The sequence below is a fragment of the Crocodylus siamensis genome, chromosome 5 (assembly GCF_052110815.1).
Source record: "Crocodylus siamensis isolate JL-2025a chromosome 5, ASM5211081v1, whole genome shotgun sequence".
In the NCBI taxonomy this organism is placed as follows: domain Eukaryota; kingdom Metazoa; phylum Chordata; order Crocodylia; family Crocodylidae; genus Crocodylus; species Crocodylus siamensis.
In genome coordinates this window covers 13,401,007-13,427,143 of record NC_143399.1, presented here as the reverse complement: position 1 = coordinate 13,427,143, position 26,137 = coordinate 13,401,007, and the positions used below count along the sequence as shown (strand labels likewise).

General features: G+C 43.7%; 1 protein-coding gene across 4 annotated transcripts in view; it reads right to left on the bottom strand.

The window, feature by feature from the left end:
• FGGY (FGGY carbohydrate kinase domain containing) overlaps nt 1–26,137 on the bottom strand; it is a 419,676-nt gene that overhangs the window by 371,192 nt on the left and 22,347 nt on the right. Inside the window, exon 1 of one of the 4 annotated variants that reach the window (XM_090047287.1) lies at nt 18,304–18,413. The exons of the other annotated variants lie outside the window; for them this stretch is intronic. The gene's annotated coding sequence lies outside the window, so the exon portion shown is untranslated. Of the gene's footprint in view, nt 1–18,303; nt 18,414–26,137 lie in introns of those variants that run through there. 4 annotated transcript variants of the gene reach the window in all.

Below are 26,137 nucleotides of genomic sequence, written 5' to 3'. Positions count from 1 at the left end.
GTCTCCAGCTGTGGCCCTTCTTGGTCTTCAGCCCTTCCTGAGCCCTAGCTCTGCTCCTAGACCTACAGGCACCCTGGCCCTACCTGCTCCCTGGACCCTCGGGTCTTCTGACCCCTCTCTCTGTGGGGCAGCTGGAACCTCCTCACCTTCCCTTAATCCCTGCCACAAACCAGAGCTGCTTACCCCAGCTCAGATGTTAGCCAGGAGCCCTCCTGCAGCACTGCTTCCCAGGATCCCCGCTCTCTGTGGCTCTCAGAGCTAGCTTGCCTACTCAGCCGGGCAAGAGACAGTTTGTCGAGTGTGGATATACTACCTGATGACAGCTGCCAGGCTGCATGGGAGTGAATCTGCAGGAGCACACGGATTTGAACAGGCAGGTAGACCACCAGGTACTCCCCACGAGGGCACTGAAAAACAAAGAGGGGCAGAGAGGCCCAAACTGCCCCAGGCAAACCTGCCAGTGAAAAACAGAAATAATCACCTCTTCTGGTTCTGCCCATATGCCAGGGAGGTGTGGAGGAAAGCAGTCATACTCCTGATGGTGACAGGGGTCAAGATCCCAACCAGAGAGGCAGTGCTGTTTGCTCGTATGACCCTGATAGCGTGCTTCAACCCATTCATTTCCAAATTCAGGAATGCCCCACAGAAGACCAGGAACCTGCTCGTGAACAGACACACAAACCTCCCACTCAGGGGTTGCATCAAAATGGGACTAAGATGTAGGGATACTACAGAAAGATGGGTGAAGATGATTGGGGGGGGTGGGACTGCAGAGGGAAATGGACTGAAAGGGAAAAGACTGGCACAGACTGTTCAGAGGCAGGACCAACACTGCAGAGAATGACGATGGACACAATGACAGTGATGATGACGACTGCAATGATGAATTAAAGGACTGAGGAAACAGGCGAGAAACTGGGAGGGGGTGGGGAGAGAAAGAGAGCTTTGAGACAGTCCTCTGTGTGACTGCCACAGTTAAATGTGATTGCAACAATCACAAGCACGTGGGAGGGCAGGCGTGTGGTGTAGTTATTGTAACAGGAATGAGAATAGCATAACTGTAAAAGGTGTGGTTTGGACTACTGAATGAAAACCGTATTGGTCTGAGAGGCTGGAAGAGGTATTATATCTCTAGAAATAAATATTTTTGCAAAAATAAAAATAAAAAGTAGGTGCCAAAGTATTCCTCAAAACCGTGTTGATGAAACATCTGTGCTAAAACTTGCAGCAGTTGCAGAAAAAGGTAATGTGCATCAATTCTGGACACTATGAACACATTGCTACAGCCATGTTTTATTTAAAGGTTATTGTTTTCAAATTTGCTCCTCACTTCCACAAGCTCAGGGAGGGAAGGGTCTGACAGCAAGGAAGAGGGGAAGGGACTACAGGGGAAACTAGCTGGTAGCAGGGCAAGGGAGCTACCTACCCTCCAGATTTAATTGTCCCTACTACAGCAATGGGAGAGGGACAAATTCAAGGCAAGCCGGCAATAATTAGCTTATTTACCTGGAAAATTATAATAAAGTTATACATTTTTCCTATATAGAATCTAATTATTGGGGGGATCATCTTATAATCCCAGTCATCTTCTATTTGAGTAAATACAGTACCAAAGCATATCCAGAACGTAGCTGTCTGCCAGGAACAAGAATAGGAGATGCAGACTGGAGGCTGCAAAGGATTTGGAAGAGATCAGGGAAGAATCCACTGAGTCTCTTCATGTTGGGACAAACAGCACTGTAAGGTTTTTGCTGCAACCGATGAAGGAGGATCATTGACAGTCTGGCTAAGATGCTCACAGGTAACCTTCAGTCTTCTGATGCCTAGAAAAAGAGTGTCCAGGGCCTGGTCCTAGAAGTAAGTTTTTTAGATGTTCAACCATTGGGATGCATTTATGGAAAAGGATGAAAGTACATCCCAAATCCCTAGGGAAATAGCCTTCTGACGTGGGTGGGGGCTGGAACGATTCACAAGAGAAGCTTTTTAAAATGAGAAATGAATCTGTCCCAACTTTCTCCCCTCATGTAACCTCCCATGCCTAGTTTTAACATAATGGAGAAAAGCAATTGGGTAAATGAGGATATCACAAGGGAGGAAAGAGAAGAAGAATGAATGGGAAACAGAAGGAAAGTATTAAGTCCAATTAAATCAGCTGTGAGGAAAGTAATACAGTTAGTGAAAGGACTGTACCTAATCCATCCAGAGGGCAGGGTATGGTCAACTGAAATGCTCGTACATTAATGTAAAAACCCTAGGTAAAAAATAGAGAGGAACTTGAATTACTGGTGCAGAATATGAAATCCAATAACAGAAACCAGGTGGAACAGCAAACAAACATAGGTCAGTGGTCTCCAAAGTGGGGTGCGTGTCACTAGACAAAAGAAATGTAGCCTCTCTCACCTGGATTTTCAGCATTTGATGCCATACCATGTAAGAAATTAATAAAGAAGCTGGAGAAAATGTGAATTAGTAAAAGAACTGGTTAAAGGAAGGACATTCTTAAACAGCTTTCTAATCCAAGTGGCAAGTGCTCACTGCTTTTGTGATGAAGCTTGAAAAGTTCATCATGAAGCTCTATGACATGGCTGGAATGGCAGCAGACAGGTTTCAGTAACCCCAAAGGTCCCTTCCAGTCACGTGTTCCTACAAAAAAGTAATATTCAGGAGCCAACCACTACAGATTTCTAGTGATTTCCCATATCCTGAAAACATGTTATTCTTAATCCGTGGTTGGCAGAGAAAGGAAGTGTTAAATCTTGGACGGATATCAATCTGACAGAGAATATCAGTTGGAGACATCCTCTTCTGTTATTTATTCCTCTTTCCCATGCCCAGAAGTGTAGTAACAATGACTATAACTATGGGAACACCTGACAGCAGTCACTGCACAGCCTTTTTCCTACTCTTTAACTGAAAGTGTTCAAGAATTAGTCCCCCACTTTCTGGTTAACAGATTCCTGGCACAAACAAGACTCTGTTGATAGTAAAGAGCCCATTGTGCTAAACTGTCACTTCTGTACTGAAGCACTTGAAGAAAAGCGAGAGAGACAGAAATAGGCAAAAACAATACACTTTCAGATTCCTTTATTATTTCCTCCGAGGTCCTTAAGGCGAGGGACCACTCTGGTTCCTACTCAAGATGATTTGATGCTGTATATAAACAAAGCAAACCAGGCCTGCTACCAATTGTAGACTTAAGACCTCTCCTTTCAAATTCTTTAGGCTCCTTTCTAAGTTAAGAAATGTGGCCTGCTGCAAAGTTGTCTAGACTCTGATCTCAGGTATGCTAGTATAAAAGAGGAACCAGTTCGTTTAAGTTACAGGAATTATTCCAGGGGCCAACCAAAGCAAGCAAGATCAGAATCAGACCCTAAGTGGTTGGTTAGCATCTTGCTCACATTGTAGCTGAAATGAAGGGAGTAATTGGCTACTAATGTGCTAGGATATTTACTTGTCAAACCCTCGTTACAAATGTAAAAAATATATATATATAAATGGTAGCAGATCTTAGAGACAATACCAGTTCACTTAGGCAACTAATAATATGGATTTAAAAAGAGAGAGAGATTAGTATCGTCTTATCCCTCCAACTGCTCTTCTTTAAAGACAAGGAAACATGGAAAAGGTTTATGTTTATAGTCATTGATGTATCTTATAACTTATTAAGTGTATAAATGAGCACCAATTATTCAAGAACTCAGACCAGGATTGGTGTTTTCAGTGTATGGTATCTTCCCTATCTTTTCCACAAGGTATGCGATTTTGAGCAAAAAGAGCTCTGAAGAAAGTCATTTTCCATCTGCCATCATATGTGCCAAGTCCCCAGGGCTGCCTATACTACTGCAGTATTACTGCTTTTAGCATCATAGAATCATAGAAAATGAGGATTGGAAGGGACCTCAGGAGGTCACATCTAGTCCAACTCCCTGGTCAAAACCAGACCTTCCCCAACTAGATCATCCCAGTCAGGGCTTTGTCTAGGTGGGTCTTCAAAACCTCCAAGGATGAAGAGACTAAAGCCTCTGTGGATAACCCTACCACCCTCCTAGTGAGAAAGGTCTTCCTAATATCCAACCTAAACTTCCCTTGCTGCAACCTGAGACCGTTGCTCCTTGTTCTGTCATCTGCCCGCACTGAGAACAGTCCAGCTCCATCCTCTTTTGAACCTCCCTTGAGGTTGTTAAAGGCTGCTATTAAATCCCTCCTCAGTCTCCTTCTCTCTAGACTAAATAAGCCCAGTTCCATCAGCCTCTCCCTCATAAGTCATGTGCTCAGCCACTAACCATTTTCATTGCCCTCCACTGGACTGTCTCCAATTTGTCCACATCCACATTTGTACTCCAGATGTGGCCTCACCAGTGCTGAATAGAGGGGAATAATCACGACCCCTCAATCTGCTAGCAACACTCCTACCAGTGCAGCCCAGGCTGCTGTTACCTTTTTTGGCAACAAAGGCACACTGTTGACTCATATTCAACTTATTGTCTAGTCACCCCTGGGTCCTTTTCTGCAGAGCTACTGCTTAGCCAGTCACCACATCCTGGTGCATGGGATTGCTCCATTCTAAGTGCGGGACTTTGCCCTTGTCCTTACTGAACCTCATGAGAGTCCTTTTGGCCCAATCCTTCAATTTGTCTAGGTTGCTTTGAATCCTAGCCCTACTGTTCAGCCGATCTACTACTCCCCCCAGTTTGGTGTCATCTGGGAACTTGCTGAAGGTGCACTCCACCCCATCTTCCAGGTCATTGATGAAGACATTGAACAGAACAGGCCTGAGGACTGACCCCTGGGGCACTCCACTTGATACCAGCTGCCAAAGAGATGGTAGTAATCAATGCCTCAATGTCTGAGCCCAGCCAGTTTTCTGTCCACTTTACAGTCCATTCACCCAGGTTGGACTTCCTTAGCTTGCTTGTCAGAACATTGCGGGAGAACATATCAAAAGCCTTGCTAAAAAGTCAAGGTATAGCATGTCCACTTCTCTCCCCACGTCCAGAGTGCTGGTTGGTTAGGTGTGACTTGCCCTTGGTGAATCCACGCTGACTTTTCCTAATTACCTCTTTCTCCACCTAGTGCTTAAAAATGGATTTGTTAGAGACCTGCTCCATGATTTTTCCAGATGAGGCTGTCCAGTCCATAGTTCCTCAAATCCTCCTTCTTCCCCTTCTTAAAGAATGGGCACTATATTTGCCTTTTCCCAATTGTTCAGGGTGTCTCCCAACTGACATGAGTTTTCAAAGATAATGGCCAGTGGCTCTACAATCACATCAGTCAACTCCCTGAGCACCCTTGGGTGCATCACGTCTGGCCCCATGCACTGCTGTATTGCCCTTGCAGCAGATGTCAGGGTGATTGAAGTCCCCCTTGAGAACCAGGCCTGTGATCAGGAAACTTCCATTAGCTGTTTGAAGAAAGCCTCTAATTAAATTAAACTCAGATATGCCTATAGGCCATAGAAATATTGACAACAGAACAGCGCTAGCATTGCGTGTCTGCATTTGTTCAGTATGGACTCAGAGGAAAGCATGCCACCTACTGAATCACCAGCACAACTTCCTGCAGCACCCTAGATTGTTTGGCACCATCCCATCAGCTAATGGTCAGGACTGGTCCTTCTTCATTTTTGAGATTTGCAGAGATCACAGCTTAAGCGGGCATAGCTACCAACAATAACTTCAAGCATTCTTCATACACCAGCACAGTCTCTTGAGGCAGAGCTTGTTTGGGCATTACTTTTGTTTCTGAGGCACAGCATGACATGCCTTCCTAAACTGCTCTTCCTGTTTATACATCATGCAAAGTTAGTTAAGCACCATGCCACCAAGGTTATGGAACTGAGTTGCTATCTCCTCTCAACTGCCCAGTTTGTAATGCCTGCTACCACCATCAGGGGCTTCTCCTGGTAGAGGTTTTTATATTCATTTGATTCAAGGAAGCGCAATCCTCACCTTGGTTAAAATCGGTATAACAAAGGCCAGGATTTGTCTCTATGAATAATAGCGGTGAATTCTAGACTCCAGTGAAGGGAGGAACACCAAGTGAGGAGTTGTTCCTCCCTTCCTAATCCTGGGAGTGCCATCAGCCAGGTCCCCAAGTGGGTAGGTTACAAAATGCAGGCAAGGTGCTTGGAGTAGATGTGACCTCTTTTATTAGACCAACTGAGTAGTTGGAAAAAAATTCTTAGCAAGCTTTCAGGTGCAGTCACCCTTCTTCAGGCACAGGGAGTCTCTGCTGGTCTGTGTTACAGAATGCCATTTTATCCAGCAGGTAAAAATCAGAGACTATCAACCTCTCTCATACCAAAGAAATAGCTCTATAATGTAGATGAAAGTCTGCAGCATTGCTAATAAAGGTCGATACAAACTACATCAAACCCGTTAGGTCAAGATGAATAACAACCAGGATGTGCTACAGAAGACCATGCAGAGAATTTGCAGATGGACAAGCAATCTCAATTAAACTGTCCTCCCCTTCCCAGTCTCCTCTGAATTACAACTCTAAACCCCCTTAATTATCTAAACTCAATTATACTCGCAGCATGTGAAGCTTCCTGTTCAGACAGATTTTTCTTTCCTCATTTGGAGTGTTTGACTTGCATTTAAGGTCCCTTGGTGTCTGTGGTAGGGAGAATGTCCTGAAGACGGGGCAGGACTGTGAGATACTCAAAGGTTTTTTTATTTCTTCCATTCCATGCCTGACAAGATCAAGCATTAAGTCTCTCAATTTCTAGCCAGATGGAAGTGCAGCATGCCTAATATAGCTTTCTTCTCCATCTTAAACTAAACATTTGTTTTGCTAGTCACAACCATCTCTATACTCTTTCGTGCTATTTTTCGGTCCTAAAGATTTCCATATGTACTTTCCAAACTGACTCTCCAAGCAGTATTTTTGTTTGAATTGTTCCTGGGAACAAAAACACGGTGCTAAACAAATTCCTACCAAAGAGAACATTAGTGGCAAGGCAGACAGTAAGATAAGACAATAGAAGGAAGCAGTTAAAAGATTCCTTTTCATTTCAGTGCTGTGGCTTCATTGTGCAGGCTGAACTCGCACATTTTCATTCAAAGGGAACATAGTTCCAGGATTGCAGTGAAGCTCATAAATAATTCAAGCTGCTGTTTGTTTTAGTTTCTGCTGCTGAAGAGGCCAATCTCCAGGTGTTTCTCACCATGTTTTGCTCGTATTCTCTACGGCAACCCAAGCCAATGGAAGTTGGAAAGTGCCAGTTGCGTTCGCACTGAAGTGTTTCATTCCCCTCCCTTGACTCCCCTCCCCAACATCCCTGCCCCAGAAACTAGATGTGCTCATACAGCCTCTTTAGACAACAGTGCCAAACTAGCAGCTACAGGGAGCTCTAGAGCAGGAGGTGCCTCCTTGCTGAGGTTAACAAGTAGTATTCATTCCTGCAGTGTCTAGAGACCATACTGAAATCGCTGCATGGGGCACTGTATAGATCATGCCTAGTTAGTCAGATAAGGCTGAGAGGAAGGGTCCTACTCCGGCATCTTTCTTCATAATACTGGACTAGACTGACCAAAATAGGTTTTTAATCAACTTGTGCAACTCCCTGTGTAGACAGACTTTTCTTTTCAAGTGGCTCATTTGGTGCAGTCTAAACAGATTACAGCTTCAGCTAACCTGAAAGGAGTTTAAATTAAACATAAAAGGTGTCTACAGTACTTTAACTTCTCACCCATAGCACAATTCTATCATGTAGATGACCTCCTGAGGGCAAAGAGCTGCGGCACAGAAAAATATAGGGACAGGAATAAGTGGCAGAGCCATACATTGATCCCGGATCTGTGAATCCAGTGCAGTGCACTGAACATAACGTTATCTTTCCTCTCGACCCACGCACTTGCTGTTTGTGCTACAGCTGCCTTCAGATACTCAACGCAAACTGCATCATGATCAGAGCAAGCTGTAAAAGGAATCAAAAGGTCTCCTCCTTTGGCTGGAGCAGGGTAGCAGGTTCGCACACTTCCTGTTTAAGAGGAAGCCTCCATTTCCAACACCTTCCACAAACACACATCTGTTCTGCAGTACAGCTGGCCAGAAAACAAGAATTCCATTTTGAAAAGAAATTTCAGGAGTTTGGCATTTGGTTTTGTTCCATGTCGGGCTGAAACAGGGACCTCATTTTTTTTTTTCTTTGCAAAGAGTCAGAAAGGGATAGACAGATAAACACCCTGTCCTCAGAACAGGAGCTACATTTCCTGAAGAGTAGGTTATCAGCTGTACTGGTAGACCCTCTCTCTTTCTGCCAATCTCTTGCCTAAGGTTTCCACCTTGGATCCAAAAAACCTCCATAAAGAGCATCCCATTAGAACAGGGGTGGGCAAAATATGGCCCGGGGGCCAAATCCGGCCCACAAGGCCATTCTATCTGGCCCACGGGGCCCCTAAAAAAAATTATAAAATTAATATTTATTTGCTCCTAGCTGCCTGTCAAAGATGACAGGAGCCAGGGGGAGTAGGACCCAGAGGAAACCAGTGGCAGGACCCAGCAGGAAGGTCTGCCCAGCCCTGGCCCCCCGACCAGAAACCCCTGCCTAGCAGAGGCTTCTGGCCTGGGACCATGGGGCTGTTCCAGCTTCCCTGCACTGGAAAGGGAAATGCGGCCCTCAACAGTTTGCCCAAACTCAGTAAGCGGCCCTTTGTCTGAAATAATTGCCTGCCCCTGCGTTAGAACATGGATACAATTGCGCGAAGAGCTTTTGCTTTGACACATCCCCATTTTCCAACAACAGCAAAACACACTTTCTTGAAAAAGTCCACACTTGGCTATTCTGGCCATTAGTTATTCCACTCATGGCCCACCTGAGCAACCCATACCTAGGATGCAAGGTGCAGGAAGATGAATGAAGTCACACTTTAGGGGTCTTGAAGACAAAGACTGCAACAATGGGGATGAAAGTCATTTTGCTATGGTCCAGTATCTGCTTGGACAGGTTTCTAGGTTTATTATTACAGAATGGAATGGGTTATACAGTATTATCTACTTCTTGTTCATGCTCTGATCAACAGAAAAATAGCCAATGTTGATATCTGCTTTACCATCATTAGGTTTCAGTGCCATCACACCATTCTCTTAAATTAGACTTATTACAACTAGGATATAGAAAATGCCATTTATTACCAGTGTACTCATTTCACAATTCGGAGATTAGTGTTGTAGTTAAAAATACTAAAACTTTTCTGTTTCCAGGACCATTTCATTATTTTGCATTGAACAGGTTTGGCAAAATGAAGAAGCAAGCCAGAAAGCAGGAGCTGCATGCCAGGACTGACTCCAGGTGAGCTGTCTAACCATCAGGCCACCTGAACAGGCTGCTCCTTTTGCCTTCTTTCACTCTGACATGAAAATCTTGATTTTCTTCCTTTACTATAGCACAGGAGGCAGGGGAGAGCTCCACCTCCACCCACTAGGTCTAAGAGAGGCTGGGAGGTGGATAGGGCACTCTTCTGTGCAGTGCAAAGAAGCTGGGAAGGAATTGAACCCAGGCCTCCATCACCCTAGTCATGTCATCTAGCCATAAGGCTATTGTATCAAAAGGTAACTGTATAGCTCTGTTGGTGTTGGCTGGTAACCATGCTTTGAGCCTATTTACTAGATCAGGCCCCTCTAGGGATAGAGACAGGGAACTACCTACTTTCTAGCCTGGATCGGGGTGAGGTGGGGGATAGTCACCGAGCTGTTCAAATTGTAGTTGTTCTGGACATGCACAGAAGCAGAATTTTAGGTTCCTGAGACACTTTAAAGTCAAACAGGGAGATGCAGCCAGGAATAGGCAGCTGATCAGAGGTTTATGGGCCATCATTTTGGATTCAGGAACCTAAGTTCTTCATTGGATCTAGCCCTGAAAGCAGGATCTCACAATCCTCAGCTAAATTTACTATTGCTTAGATGCAGTTGTGTACATTATGTAAGCAATGCGTGTAAGGGTGGACTGATTACTTCACTGTGCACTAATTTAATCCTCTCTCTAGTGCAGAGGGTGGCAGCTGTGCTGAGGATAGGAAGCGTTTTGGCTAAGGCTCCAAGACAAACCCTCACTTTTACCAAGAACATGGTCAGAGCCAAGCATGTAGATGGAGATCTGTGCATAACTAGACTCCAAGTATTATATAAAAGGCAGCTGAGAATCATTATCCCTTTCATGCAAATGAGGAAATTGAGAAAGACAGAGGTTAAGTGACTTACCTAAATCAAGCAGTCAGGCAGTGACAAAGCTATGAGCAGGACCCTTTTCCTTTAACTCAAAAACTCTAGCCAGTGAACTATCCTTTAACTTTAATTCATAACATACAGGACCTCAGTCCTTAAGGTCCTAGCAGAAAGATTTGTATAAGCTGAAGGGAGCTCAATTTCTCTCTCATAAAGCTAAAGGACAGACCTGTCCTTGCTATTATTGGAACCAGGTGGTCCAAGAAACAGTGCTCTTACAGACATCAAACTTAGACCTTTCAGCCCCTCTCAGCTCAGCAGTGCTAAAATTTGACTTGTGAACCAGGAAAGAATCTCAGCTGGTCACAGGTGAAAGACATTTGCTAACAAAGTCACCCAGGTGTTCCCTTGAAATAATAATTAGCAACCCTTCCAGCTGCTTAAGTCAAAGGTAAATTGGAGGCAGCCATCCTTTCCTTGCTCCCCACTCCTGAGAAGTTAAAGGGACCTAGCCTAGCCCAGCTCATGCTTATAAGAACAAAAAACACTCAGACGGGACGGTGTGTCATGTAACAGGTTTGCCTCCCATCTGTGCTCACAGTTGTATATAAACGTAATGCCCGTGTTGTTTGTGCCTGATCAACCAGTGGAGATTGTATATCTTGTGCAAACCTAGTTTTAGAGAACTGGCAGGATCAGGATGGAGAAGGAAAGGTTAGTTTAGGGCTTGACAACCTTCACAGGGCCATTAAGCAGACTGTATCCTGCCATAAATTTTCGCACAACACTTCTGACCTCAGTAGTGGTTTTCAGTGCAAAATGATGACAGGATGTGGTCTGAGAGCTCTCTCTTATATTAGGGTTTTTCACTGAGATCAATGGACATGGGTCCTAGTTTAACTGCCTGAGCTTGAGTCCCAGCTATGAAGAGACCCATTGTTTCCCTGTGGCCTGCAGTAGGGTATATATGTTTGCTAGAATTTTGTTCAGGGAAAAAAGCAAGATGTATTTTGATTGTTGAAGCATACCAAAAATGTCTGAGAACTAAGGGAGAATCTTTCTTCCGCACATCCCAGAATATCTTCCATCAGTTCTCCACTATTTACCACTATTACTATTTAACACGATTATCTTCTCCCCTATTTACTAGGGGCATTCATTCCCCTCTCCAGCCCCCTTCCCCCACAATCTGTCTCTCACCCACCAACTCCTCAATTTACATCTTCACTGACTGCCTTTCTTGCATGCATCCCAGCCTCTGGCTTCTTTACTATTCATTCCCTCCAGGAAGAGCACACACCAACTGCAGATGCTTCCTCAGCCTGACGAAGGGTATTTATGCCCAAAAGCTTGCAAAGAAGATTTTTTCCAACTATTTGAGTTGGTCTAATAAAAAGGTATCAGATTTACCCAAAGAACCTTGTCTTCTATCAGTTCTGACGTGTGTATGTTGGAAGGGACATAAAAAAAATACTAATGCACCCAAACTTTACATCAAATTTTAAGTCAGTTTTTCCCTTTGCCTTGAAAAGCTGGGTCATCTCTATTTTGGTGTTTACAAACCACATTTTCTCAGGAAGATCTCTGTGTTTGCCCCTTTATGTAGGGGCTTTGCATAGATGTTCTTTCTCTGGGGGAGCTCATTACAGTATTGATACCTACATGTAGAATTCAGGCATTTATCTTTAAGCTCTGAGGGTTGAAGCTGTTCTGCAGTCCCATTCTTTAGAGAGATTGAATTTTGGCTGAGGTTTTAATCTGGTGATCCTGAAAATACTTTTCAAATAACCCTAGATAAAAAAAAAATTCTGCTAGTGAAATCAGCATCTCAGAGGTTAAAAACCACACTTTCTAAAGAGGAAGTAGGTTTGTTTTGTGCCTTTTTTCTGGAAATTGTTAAAACAATAAAAACAAGGAACAGTACAGCACACTTGGTAAAGGAGCAAATTTCCTGCTTGCAATGGCTCTGATAAATTTCAATCACAGATGACAGGGGAAAGGAAAAAAAAAAGCCTCTTCCTGGAAAGCCAGACAGGATAGAATTGATTTGAGACATCTTCATCCCCAGAACAGCTGGTATTGGCTAATCATCAAAAACCAGAGCCTCAAACCTACAGGAAACGGAGAAGAGGGAGAAAGTCTGAATCAAACTTTTAGTTTCCAAATGTGTAAAAGAAGAAAAGCACGCACACACACACACACACACACACGCACGCCCGCCCGCACCCCCCCCCTTCCTGCCGACAGACAGATGCCAAAGGAAGTGCCAGTGCCCTGACTAATAAAAAGAACTTGAAAATCTATAGCCTCTTGTGCCAGGCGCAGCCAGCAGCCAGCACCCGATTAACTGTGGGTGGCTGCCTGACGGGGCTGCTGCCGGATGGACTGGACAGCTCAGCATGAATCACAGGGGCAAAGGATTCCTTCAGTCCTAGTGGAATTGGTACAATATGCGAGGCTTGCCTGACTGGTATTTTTTATATCCCCCTTTCAGAAAGTGGCAGCTTCCTTCCTGCTGTGCTCTGTGGGCAGACAGCAGGCAGATGAGTATTCATTGGGTGCACTGTGCGTATGGGAGGGAGAGAATGAACATCGTGTTACCCAGAAGGGTGATAGACTGAAAACCCCCAGAGACCAAATTGGTCTGGCTGCTCCCACAGCAGCTAGCAGCTGCAAAATCTTCTCCCAGCAGCCCTGCTGGTGGGACTGAGGCACCCCCATCCCATGGTCCCTTCATGATAGGCTGGTACGAAACAAGCATGACATGAAACCACCTTGTAGCCGGGTCAGCATCTCCCTGGAGCATGTGATTTCTGCATCATCCTTGTGGCAAACCCAGATGCAGGGGCTATTTCATGGCAGGGCAGAGCCCAAGACAGAGCAGGACAGGTCCCTAGCTTAGGGTGGAAAGGGGTCTCTGCGTGGAGAGGGGAAATACTTGCATTAGCTTCAGGATTCACTTGGTCTCCTCAGTATAAATTCATGGCTGCAAGGACAACCATTCAGACACTGGCCTCTCCGGAGTTTCTTCATGTGCCCTGGATCAGCTGCTCTGAACCCGACGGGCAGACTCACCATCTTCTCCAGTTACTTGTGAATGCAAGTCTTTGGCTTCTCCAAATAGAAGAGGACCGGCGTTGGGAGAGCTGAAGCCAAAACAGGCGCTCAGACCTGAACTCGAGGAAACAGCTCTGAACATTATATTGTCCTTGAAGGAGAGTCTTAACAGATCCCTCTTAGCTTGGTGCCTTAGCAAATGGGGGAGGGAACACATACTTGTGCTTCTCACACCCTTTCTAGTCTAAAATGCTTTAGAACAGGGGTATCAAACATACTGCCCGCAGGCTGGATCCAGCCCTCAAGAGATGGGTCATCTGGCCTGCAGGGCTTTTCACCGTGACTACCAGCAGCCAGGCAGCTAACCCTGCCACCACTCAAGACCTGGAGCCGCAGGTGCTAGAGCCATAGCATTAGTGAGGCCAACAGCCAGAGGGTAAAAATATAGCATTTTTGGTGCCGCTGGGAACTAAAGCCTGTGGAGTCCATCCCCACGCCCCTGAAGCTGGCAGGGTTGACACTGCAGCTCAGGCAACTACAGATCTGGGGCTTGAGTGGCAGGCAGCAGCGCTTTAGCTCCTTGGATGCTGATGTAGAGAGTCACTGCAACAAGTCCGGTGGAGCAGATCTGGAGATGGGTGATCTGGCTCCTGAGAGGCCCTGTGGTCTAGATCCAGCCTGCCAGCTCATTTGACAATACTATTTTAGACAGAAGCAGACTGAAAAGGTAGTCAAGGGAAGAACGACTATAATGCAATGCAGCCTGACCCAAAGTGACTGAAATAGTGGGCATCTTTCCACTGACTCCAGATAAGCACTAGTTCAGACCCCTGTGCAGCTGGTAGTCTATTCCAAACACCAAGAGCTGTAGCAAAGCATAGGGCTGCCAGGGAAAGGAACGTCCCAGGGATGTGTGAGGTCTTGAGCTCTGCTAGAGGCAGGAGCCTAAGACACCGGCAGGCAGAAGCCAGGAAAGCTGAAGCCTAAACTACAGCGAAGAGCCTGAGGGGCATGCCGAGCCTTGAGGCATGACACGGGCTTTGGCATGAGAAGCAAATAGCTGAGGCTGAGAGGGCCAACGATCTGACCTTGAGAGGGTCCAGAAAGGTGGGCTGAGGCCAGGAGGGCCAGAACCTGCTGCCTAAGAAGAGCAAGAATAAGGGCCCAAAGCAAAAGACAGGGTCCAAGAGGAAGAAAAGGGGCAAAGTCAAGAAGGCTGAAGCCCCCAACAAAGGTTTGGAAGCTTAAGTGGGACAAGCCTTGCATTAGGGATGAGCTGGCCCCACTGCAGTGATAACTGGTAACATCTGAGGCATAGACATGGCTGGACAGATGGAGAAGGCCAGCCCTTAGGGCTGGCAGGGCCTGAAAAATGGGCACTGGGGGCAAAGAGAAAGAGAAGACCCTGTAGACTCACCAACCCCAGGAAAGATCATCTTAGAAATATTATATGGAAAGATTTTTTTTGCAAAATGTCAATATACTCAAAATGTCCGATGTCTCAGTTTTTCCAAGAGAAACTGACAAAACAAATGACTTTTCTGGTCTCCTGAAGTCTTTCTTCCTTTTTGCCATGGAGCTTCTCACGTGTATTCTCCTCCTCCTACCCCTCCACTTGCCCCAATTAGCTTTTCCTTTTTATCCACTCCCTTCCTTTTCTCTTTTGACTTCCTCTGATTCGCTCTCTGCCTACAAACATGTGCCATCTTAAAAGCAAAAACAGCCTTGACCCCATTTGCTTCTTTAGCTATTGCCACATCTCCGCTCCCTTTCACTTGCAAGTTAACCAGATGCTCTGTCTGAAGTCCCTCTCTACAGTTTCCACTAGCTTCCCCACTAAGCCTTTACTCCCATATCTCTTCTTGATTGTTACGTACAACACCACTATGCTGCCTGTCTGGCCATCACCTTGGACTTGGACTCTTTTACAAACCCAAAACGTGGGGAACTAAGTCTTGCAAAAATCTTTCCATGTACCATTTCTAATAGGATGATTCCTACTATCCATCCATTCAGCTTAAATAAACATTATGCTGTTCCACATCTTCTTCCATCTTTATTACTGCAATATCTCTCCCTCTCGCTTTTGAGAAATGCAATCTTGCTCATATACATTCAAAGACCTGCTGCTAACATCATTTAGCTACTCCAGGATTTTGGCAATGTCATCGTTTTCCTTGTATCCTGTCACTGCCTCCTGCTTCTCTTCTGCATCAAACATAAGCTACTTGTCTTCATTTTCCAGGCCCCTTTGCTACTAAAATGCTGTCTCCCACCTCTGATCCCCAATTTAACAGTCACATGTTGGGCTTGAAGAGGCTCCGCTTACTCAGTGGGAGCATTGTTAGGGGTTTATACTGAGTTATAAAAACGGCCTTTCCAACTTTTAAGGGCAGTATGCAAGCCATACACCACATATAGCATCAGCAACATAAGAGCACAGAAAAATAGGCTGGAAAGGAAGTCAAGACCTCATCTAATTCAACCCCCAGCTCCAGGCAGGATAGTCTCTGCCTAAACCATCCCAACCAATATTTCACTAATCTGCATTTGAAAATTTTCAGTGATGGAAATTCCATAAAGAAAAGATAAAGGACCTTGGCTTGTTATCCAGAACTAACCCATGACAGCAAAATAAATTATTTTGCTCCCACTTTAAAAATGCTGAAGGGCAAATTCTGCCCTCAAAGACATGAGTATAGAACCGATGGGCAAAACTTAGTCTTGACGGAGAGAGGAGACAGAGGTAAGGAACGCAAAGAGGGTATTTCCACCAGCTAGCATCCCCCCAGACAAATATACTATACAGTATTGGGAAAGGGCCAGGTCCTTACCTGATGTCATTTATACATATAAATAGCTAGCACCTTTAGAAATCAGGCACTGAGCAGAATACTAGTCACCTTGGCATTGTGAGGCTGGCAGGAGAAACAGCCTGTACACCTTTTTCCTTTCACTCCCCAGTGCAACTCCCTCCAACTTAGTCTGTTCTCTGTACTTGCATGCGTCATGGCAACCAAGTCCAGCAGCAGAAGTGGCGTAATACACTGTTTGGGAGGTCTGAAAGAGCAAGCTCCGATTATGGACTCCCACACTCGGTTGCGATCCTCCCCCACTGCTGTCTAATAAATTGTGAATGCTGATAAACTTCCTGGTCTGCTCCATCCAACTCTGATAAACTGTGGCTCCTGAATCAATTGATTGTGGGTCAGCTGTGGGCAGAAGCAAGTACTTGGGGAATTGCTCATTGCTAGCAGAAAGATGGTTTGCAAATGAGCTGGTGCATTCCCAAAGAAACTTGTCTCCAGCAGCTACAAAGTTTTAATTGTTTCGTTGTACCACGTCAACAGGTGCTTCATTTCCAATAGCTGGTTTTGGCTTTGGTGACATGAGATTGTACCGCATCCTTTCAGGGAGGTTACATTTTATTCTTGCTGCCCAGCTCCTTAATATTAGTTGATCCCAGTCCCATGAGCCACTAGACAACAAGAACAAATTGAAAAGATAGATTCTAATTTAACAAACCAAACCAATAAAAATAAAAACTTCCCTCTTTTTGGCCACAGCAGCTTCTGCCTCTGAGAATTCATCATTTCAGACCTCTCTCAATAGATATGCGCTAGACTAGTATAAGCACACTATATAAACAGTCCTTATCCTGTGTCTGTGGTTTTCACAGAATAATACTCATATCCTCAAAAGTATCACTTAACTTTATCTCCACATCCTAAAATGATTCAGCCTTTGAAAAGGAGTTTTAGTCTGAGTTCATCTGATACTTCAAAACTGCAGACAAGAGACTGGAGCAGAGTATTGGCATCTGCAGCAAAACCACAGCATGGTAGCTCCATAAACTACTCCTCTGGCTTCTAAGACCTGGTGCTTTCCGCAGACCACCACTTCAAACCTTGATATTGCTGACTGGCTTAACAATTTGTTCCTGATATCATGTGACAAGTTTCTGAAGCTCAGATGTGTAGTGGTATTCGCTGCTAGTATGAAAAGCAAAAAAAAAAAAAAAAGAGTCGCACATGAGGTTCTAATTGTCTGAAAAACAGAAACATCTGTTGGAGTCATGAGCAGTTGATTAGCAGAGTTCATTTCCAGGGTAAGGCTTTCAGTGGATCAGCTCAGCTATCTGAGCGTGGTGTATGTCACTGCAGTCACTGGGAGGATCTGAAAGAGTTAAACTGAACAGGCAGGAGAGACATAAACAATTTGTTGGGCTGCTGGCACTAAGAACTTGCTACAGTGCTGTAGTCTTCAAAAGTTTATTCCCTCCCTATAACTCCATCATGTGAAAGCAATAGCCATTTTCAAAACTTTCTTTCATCCATAGCTAAACATCTGCCAGGCCTTCATCTATAAAACTGTGTTAGTTCTGAAGCCTCTGACTTGAAGGTAAAAGTTTGCTCCAAAAATAAAAACTCAACATCTAAACTCTTGCTTTGAGAACATAGCTCACTTACAAAGTGTTCAAAGCAAATGACATTGCTCAGAAAGTCAAGAGAACAGACAAAAAAGCTTCTTGTTTTTAAGAACCTCCTTGGATTTTAACCCAAAGCTTTTCCAGCTCACTAAGCCAACACAAAGATTAGCACCTTGGAGTCTTTTGTAAAAAGCAGTGGCTATTCAGAAAAAAAGCTAATTTGCACATGTCTGGCATGCTTATTTAATACAAGGTTTATTAGAGATCATAACCTTAACTAGCTTTGATTACTACTGACAGTCAGACCAACACTGGTCTCCCCTTGTTTCCTCATCCTCCCTTGTCTGAATGTTCACATCCATCAATTGTCTCAAGTTTTTAGGTTAAGATGCCATCTTTTAGGGCTATCTTTTGATAGGAACTGAAGCCACAATTGGGGCACTAATGCAATACTGGAACCTTTAGCAGAAAATGCTGTTATTCTGCTTTTCCTATATGATTTTACTAGCTAGAGAGTTTGCAATTAATATAAACATTACAAAGCTTTTTGTAGGCATTTCCATGCTTAGGCAGACAGTTTAGTCAGCTATGGACTACACTGCTAACCAGATTTTATCCTTTAAATATATAGGGATCAAAAGTATGTGTACCTTATGATAGCAGATGTTCACGAAGGGCTAGCACGTTACGTCTTAGGTGCACAGGAAATCAGCACTTGATGAGGGATGCTTGCCATGTCCTCATTATCCACTCTGATTAGACTCGGCTGACACTCTCATATGTGGAAAGGCTTCACATGCAAGCAAGTGCTACCAAATCACTCGCATCTTCCCCCAGAGAATAAACACTAGCTCACTCTAGGACTTGGAAATAAAGCATTCCTCTTTCACCCCACAGAAGTCCCTCCTGTTCGCCCAAATTCCACATGTGACTCCCTCTTTTGCATATCCCCCCTGGTTAAAGTTGTGCTTGCTCAGCTGCTTTTACTAGCTGGTACAAACAAGTAGAGCAAATCATCCACACCAACACTGGCCTCCTGCTGTTGCTCCATGTGGAAGCGGTTGGGAGCCGTCTCTGGAAGAAAAGTGCTGATAGTGAAAAATTAGATTTTCCCCGCTATCGGAGATCTCATCACTCTCCCAATGTTTGGACACTCACCACGCTGTCCTCTTGGGTCTCAATTTACTAGGCCTACTTTGCAGATTCGTCTTTCACAGCCCCCTCCAGAGAGCTGGGGCGTACAGTACGACTTGGATCCCAGACCTTGTGCTGAGCCTTCAAGGTCCCTGAACCTAAAATCTAACTTCTCCTATAACTGCACCTGCAGACATCCTCCTCAACCCTTCAGGGACATGAGTGGCACATGCATTTCTAAAGCATATCCAAAACCTATGATAGATTTTTACTGAAGAGCACAAGAAAAGCAGAAATCTAGACCAGAATAAACAGTTCAAACATCATTTTAAAAAGAATCACTTCCCACTCTACCTTTCTAATTTTTGTCATCATGCAGTCAATTTGCAGCTGAAGTTGGGTGTTGGCATGAGATAGTCATGGGCTAGGCACAGAAGTTACATGCAAACTGGTTTAAGTAATCAGAAACTGGTTTAAACCTGTAACAGAACAGAAGTTCTGTGCACATAAACCACTTTCAAAATAGCTGAAGCTGGTTTAAGATGTACCTGGTTAAATGTAGAATTAGACTCAACTGATTTGGGTCAAAGTTTATGAAACTTCTGTCCCAAACCACAGAACTTAAACCTTCCTGTCTCACCTTCACGCCAGCTACCCCGATTATAGGTTGTAGTCTGGGGAGATTAGCAGCCCCTATGACTGACAATCTCCCACCAGGTAGAGTCACCTGTCCCCAATATAGCCACTGGCCCAGCTACACCTACCAGATTAAAAAAGTTCAACATATCAAACAAGGCTTGGAACAAATGCACTTCCCACATATCAGAGACAAAACATGAAGCGGCTTTCTGAGAGATACCATCTTATTTTCAGTGTACTCTGAGGGCAAGGATTAGGATAACCTGCCGTTCTCAGTTCATGGCTTGGGATAAAGACAGGCCAACTGTCTTCATTTGCTCATCAGAGTGACTACAAATGACTGTGAATACTGTCAAAGATGTTTTATAAAAGGTGATGATAATTATAAAGTATTCGCCTCATAAACTATATCAGTGTCTTCAAGACCAGCCGTCCTGTTTCAATCTTTGGCCATATTTCCAAACCTTTTACATACAAACAGAACTGAAAACAGAGAGCACATTTCATATTCGCTGTGAAAACAGAGGCCTCTCCTTGCAAATGAACTCTTAGCCCAAAGACTTTCAAAAGTTACTGATCAGTTTTAGGTGCCTCACTTTTTAGTGGCAGCCTAGATTTTTTTTTAAGTAGGTGCTCTACACTTCATCTGGATCCTGAAGGGTGATGATGAGCTCTTTGCTCCACATCTACCACTACATGGTAATGCAAAAGGGGCAAGCATGGCTGGGAACTAGCCTGTAAAGAGGGAGATGACACCTGGTTAAGCTTTAACTTCAAGGGCCTAATTGTGTAATTAAGTGCTTAGCTAGAGCAAGGACAAAGCACTCTGGTTTTGGATCAAGCCCTTTGTACAAATCAGACCCTTTAAGTGTAGTTGAACCTGGATAACTCGAAAGTGAGGTGCTAATCATCACTAGTCTCTTTTGCAAATCTTGGCCTTAATTATTCTTCCTTTCTGCTAAGATGCTTTGGAAAGTAGCTGTCTTCAGGGCTAGACAGCATATTTCAGGCATTCAAACAAAAAAAAAAAAGAGGGGCTGTCACCCAATGAAAAAAGACATGACAATGTGTGCAGAAATATCAGTGTAGATTGTCTGTGGCTTAAAAAACTGCATCAACTAATATTTCCCTCTTCTGAATTGGATCCTGGAGCACATTATTCAAAAGGTCAAGAACTGCAGCTCAACCTTGCCATGTCCTGCAAACAGCAGGGAATGCTCCCTGCTGCAGCTTCTCCCTCTCAAACAGCAGGCCCTCCTCCATACCCCAGTAGAGAAAGTTTTGACACACCACTTTGGGCAGCTCAGTTCCACTGGTCTCCAACTGGCATTACATTCCTTGACATCATTTTTATTTAAGATGGATTATTTATTAACTTAAATGAAGAAAAAACCAATAAACAAACAAATCCTTTATACTTGGAGCTAACAGACAAATGGAATAAATATCCCAAGGCAGATGAGCACAGAGGGAGTAAGAATATGTCTCTAATAAAAATAAATCAATCTGTCCTTTAAAGTCTGTGAACCACATGTCAGTCCTTGCTGGGTGTGAATGAGTGAAGTCAATATTTGGTGACCAAGATTTCTTAAAGGTTTGGAGTTGTTATTAAAATGCAATCATATCTTGTAGTCACATGAGCTCTTTTTGGGTTAGGAGGCATGTACCTGCACATGCTTTTCAAGCTAAAGTACCTGATACTGGAAGCTATCCCCCATGGGCATGGGTGATACTTGACCTAGGTAGAGTCCTTCAGGGATCCATGCCAATTTACAAATGTATATTCAAACTACATATTCTTCCACAGCCTGCCTGGTTTTCCAAATCTAAAAAGGGTCTGTGTTTAATTAAACTTCCCTGCCTCCTAATGGTAATAATCAGGCCCGAGTTAAAAGCTCTGCAATTCTCAGCTCGAAGGTGCTAGAAGAGAGTAAAATACCTCTCAACTGGAACTACTTGCAGGGTTCGGGCACTATACCTTTTGTTAGGCTCTTTATTATTCATCAACCGCTTAATCATGAGAGTAAAGGATAACCACAGTCGTAGTTGTGAATTAACTGGCTTTAGAAAGTGACAGTAAAATCCAGAAATACTGCTTTCCTTGTGAGTAAATGCCTGATTTCAAAGAGCTGTATACTCTGCAGTTTTGCAGCTGGAGGCAAGGGTGTGGAAGAACTGCCTTTTTAGGCATCAGGATCAACAACACAGTGCAACTACTACTGGCAAGAAAAGCTAACTGTGGGCAATGGAAGTGCCTCTGCATCCTTATAAGGAGAAAGACAGGTATTTCCCCAAGCCCATATTTGGTGGTGTGTTAAGGCAGACTACAAGGTAAATTCCTGCTGACTGAAAGAATGCAAGCAGGGTCATATTCCTGCATTTCCCAAGAGGAGCATGTTTTATAAGCACAAGTTCAGAAGTATTTTGCCCTCCTCTAGCACCTTTACTCTGAGAATTGCAGAGCTTTCAAACTGGGCCTAATATCACCATTAGGAGGCCGGGAAGTTTAATTAAGCACAGGTCATTATCATATTTGGAAAATGCAGGCGGGCTGTGGCAGCACAGGTAGTTTTAACATAACCTTTTAAGGCAATCAAGCCAAAATGTTCAGGCAGGTACCTTAATTGACCTTGAGCCAAATTTCCAAAGGCCATAAGAAACCACAGCCCCCTTAACTTTACCAGGATTTGAAGCATAAACAGCAGGGCAGAAAAGCATGCCACTTACACACCCAGGATGAAGGACCGACAGGATGCAATATTTGTTCATCTCAATTGTTCACAAATTAGAGCTAGTTGAGGTAAAAAGTATAGTATTTTGTGGAAAATGTTGGTTTGTTCAGATTCATCAATGACGCATCTCAGAGCTAATGTTAATCTTTTCATAGTTTCATAGTTAGTAGGATTGGAAGGGACCTGAGCAGATCATCTAATCTGACCCCCTGCCAACAGTCTACGTTACAACGTTTCAAAATATATTACTTCCTTTTTACGGGGGTAAGGAGCAGAACAGTTGCTGTAGGATTGACCCTGATTGTTTTAACATCAGTGGGAGCTTGCCATTAACTTTGATGGTGCTTTGATTTTGTGCTCCTACATTTTCCCCAGGAAAAAACCACGGTTGACAGTAAGCATGGTAGATACAAATTAGGTAGATATGAATTAAAAAAATAGTGATTCCCAAACTTTTATTTTCAAACCAAAGATGTCAACTCAAGTGAAAAGTGAGCATTGAAGAGTTTTGTTTTGGTCCACAAGCCTTTTTTGCATGGAAATATTTTTGGAGCAGTTATATATATGTAGCATTAAAAGGACCTACTATTTATTCATCCAGAAAAACCTCTGGCTTCCCAGCTTTGAAAACAGGATGGCCATATTCAAGCTCAAATAGCTACAGCACATTTTGAAGACATACTTTCCATCTTCTAATGCTAATACTTACTTTCTTCTTGCTCTAAGCTGCACTATAACGCTGTTAAACAGAATGGGGAAAATTCAACTCTGAGATGTGTAGGACTCCACTTGTTTGGAGTCTACTGCATCAGTCCATGCATGCATCAGTCCAAAGATGGCAAGTGCCTGCTTCACATCATAAGCTACCACCACCATTAGCGCCCTTCAGGGGGAATTTGAGGAGGGGAGATGAAGAATAGTCTAGTCTTTGCACATTGGGTCTGAGGCACGGTGGCATAGAAGCATAACAGAAGTGCTGCCTGGCTGCTCTGTGTATAAACACAAGGTGTCAGTCTTCAGGGCTTCTGCTGTGACCCCCCTTAGTAGGAGGAACACACACGCAAACATGGAAAATGACTGGAAAATAGTGGGTCAGAAGTTTATTCCAAATACCCAATAGCCTTGTTGTGCAGGAGCCAAGGTATCTGCTCAGGCATTGTAAAAACTGCTGACCAAGCTGGGATGATGCTTTTGCAGACCTAAAGCAGCAGTGGGACAAGACTGTTTTCATAAAGGGAATAAGATGTTTGGTACTGGGTTTCATATTGTACATCTCCCCTTTAAAATACTCACCTGTCCAAAGCAATTCTGCTGCCAGGGATAGAGAAAAGCAAGCAAACTATTTCCCTACTGGGAAATGGCTGGCCTGGGCTGGGCTGCTCAGGTATACGAGGCATCAACCAACACCTGGAATACATTTTGCTCATTAGGCACGATTAGACCAATTCTTTGGGGGCTCTTTTTTTAAAAAGGTGTACCACATGCATTTGTTTATGCAGCTGTAGCAAGTGATGAAATCCATTTATGAGCTGAAGTCACAAAAATTCTAAGCAGGTCTTTGTTTAATCTCAGTAAGTCCTGACATTTCCCTAATAGTATAGTAATGACTATATTTGGACCAACATTCTCAAGTCTGCGCACCTGGCTTTCAGCAGTGCTAAGCATTTGCAGTTCCCATCAACTTCCATGGAAGTTGTAAGCATGCTCCCCAAATAACTCAGATTTAGGACTGTAAATGTGGACATAGGATTTTGTGTTTTTTTTATTTCAAACAAAAAATAACTCTAAGAGCTATTCTGACAAAGGTTTGGCCAGCCTTGCTCATGGTAAACAGTAACGTGCTCTTTGAGAAGTAGTCTCCATGAAATCAGTGGGATTGTTAGTGAAATGACATACTGCTCTGCCCAGTAAGTGTACAAGAATGGGGGGCTTTACTATCAGAAGCTTTTTGTATAGACCAGGGGTGTCAAAGATATGGCCTGCAGGCCAAATGTGGCCTGGAGAGCTCCTAGAAGGGCCAGGAATTTGTGGGTTAGGTGAGCAGGGTCAGGACCTACTGGTGAAATCTTGTATATGGAACTGCATTGGGGATGCATTTTAGCAGCGATGGGGCAAGGAACAGCTGCACTAGTCCCACTGCTCTCTGATGCTGCTTGTCCCACTACTGAAGGTGGCCTCCAAGGAGCCCCATAATCCAGAACCAGCCCAGGGAGGGTCAAACAGGTTTCTAGCACAGACCACTCTCTATACAGTATTGTCATTCACAAGAATAAAATGATTAAGGGAAGTGGCAAGACTGAACTGCCTGTACCACTTTGCCACTGGATGGGACAGTGGAGTAAACAGGAAGAAGTGATTAAATAAGAATCACTGCCATGATAGTTGTTTTATGTATATAGATATGATGACCTTAACACTAGGCATATTACATCTTACAAAGAGTTGGATTAACTGTGGTAGTTTGAAGTCAGTCTACGTTACAAACAGAGAAAAAAAAGGCTATCCAGACATAGCAACATTTTCAGACTTTAAAAATTAAAACCTCTTGCTATCTACCTCTCAATCCTCCCTTTGGCCTTTATCATTTCATCTATCACTCAACCTCCAAAGTCCCAGGAAGAGTCTGGGGAGACAGGTGATGTGCATGCACAGGGCATTTATCGGCCACATTATTGGCCGCATCAGGAAAGCAAAGCTGATTTCTGATATAGTCAATTTTATATTGGTGCCAATCCAATATTGACCTGATGTATCAGTGCACCTCAAACTGGAAAAATGGTCTAAAATAAATAGGATTAAATTTTTAAAAGATGAGTACACTATGTTATACTTTGGAAGGAATAATCAAATGCATAAGTACAAAATGAAGAATGATTGGCTAGATGGTTATACAGCAGAAAAGGGTATGAGATTTACAGTGGATCACAAGCTAGATGAGTCCAGACTATAATATGCTAATAACATAACACAGTGCATTAAAAGAAGCATCATAGTCAAATCAAGGGAATAGGCTTGCAGTCAGTTCAGCACTGGTGAGGCCTTAGAGTACCGTATCCCATTTTGGGCCCAGTTTAAGAAAGGACAAGTTGGAGAGAGTCCAGAGGAGAGCAATAAAAATAGTAAGAGGTCTAGAAGACATGACATATGAGGAAAAGCTAGAAAAAGTAGGAATACTCAGGTGTACAGAAAAGAAGTATGTAGGGAGGTTTGATAACAGTCTTCAGACAAAAAAGAGGGTAGTGAAGATTTGTTCTCCATCGTCCACTTGGCATAGGACAAGAAGTAATGGGATTAAACTGCAACTAAGGACATCTAGGTTAGATAGTAAAAAGAACTTTCTAACCCTGAGGATGGTCAGGGACTGGAACAGGTTATGGAGAGATGTAGAATCATAATCTTCGTCTGTTTTTAAGTACAGGTTAGACAAACAGTTTTCTGGATGGTTTGGACACAAATAAGCCTGTCTTGAACAGGGGGTTGGCCTTGAGAAATCATCTAAGCCCTTTCCAGCCCTTTTTATATGCTTCATTGTAAGAATGCTTTGCCACCAGCTTCCTTCCGTTTATGCCAAAATAGGTCCATTAGCTCAAGTATTTCACCACTATCGTGGTACTAATATCTATAATCCAAACCAAAGACAGTATGCATGATATGTGTAATCTAACTGTAATATCTAATTGGCCAAACTGGGCTATATTCCTGTATCTCCCACCATTATGGTCTTATTACTGTTCATAGAAGAAAAGAATGTGCCCCGTCAAAATTCCTCTGTGTTGAAAATTATACCTAAATGATTCCCTGGAAAGCAAAGAAGTTGAAAAGGGAACAGTAATAAAGGCTGTACATATAGTTCATAGATTCATCGATTGTCAGGGGTTGGAAGGGACCTTGTAGATCATCAGGTCCAGTCCCTCTGCACTAGGCAGGAAAAGACAAGTGTAGTCAAGTGATCCCAGTGAGGTGACTGTCCAGTCTCCTT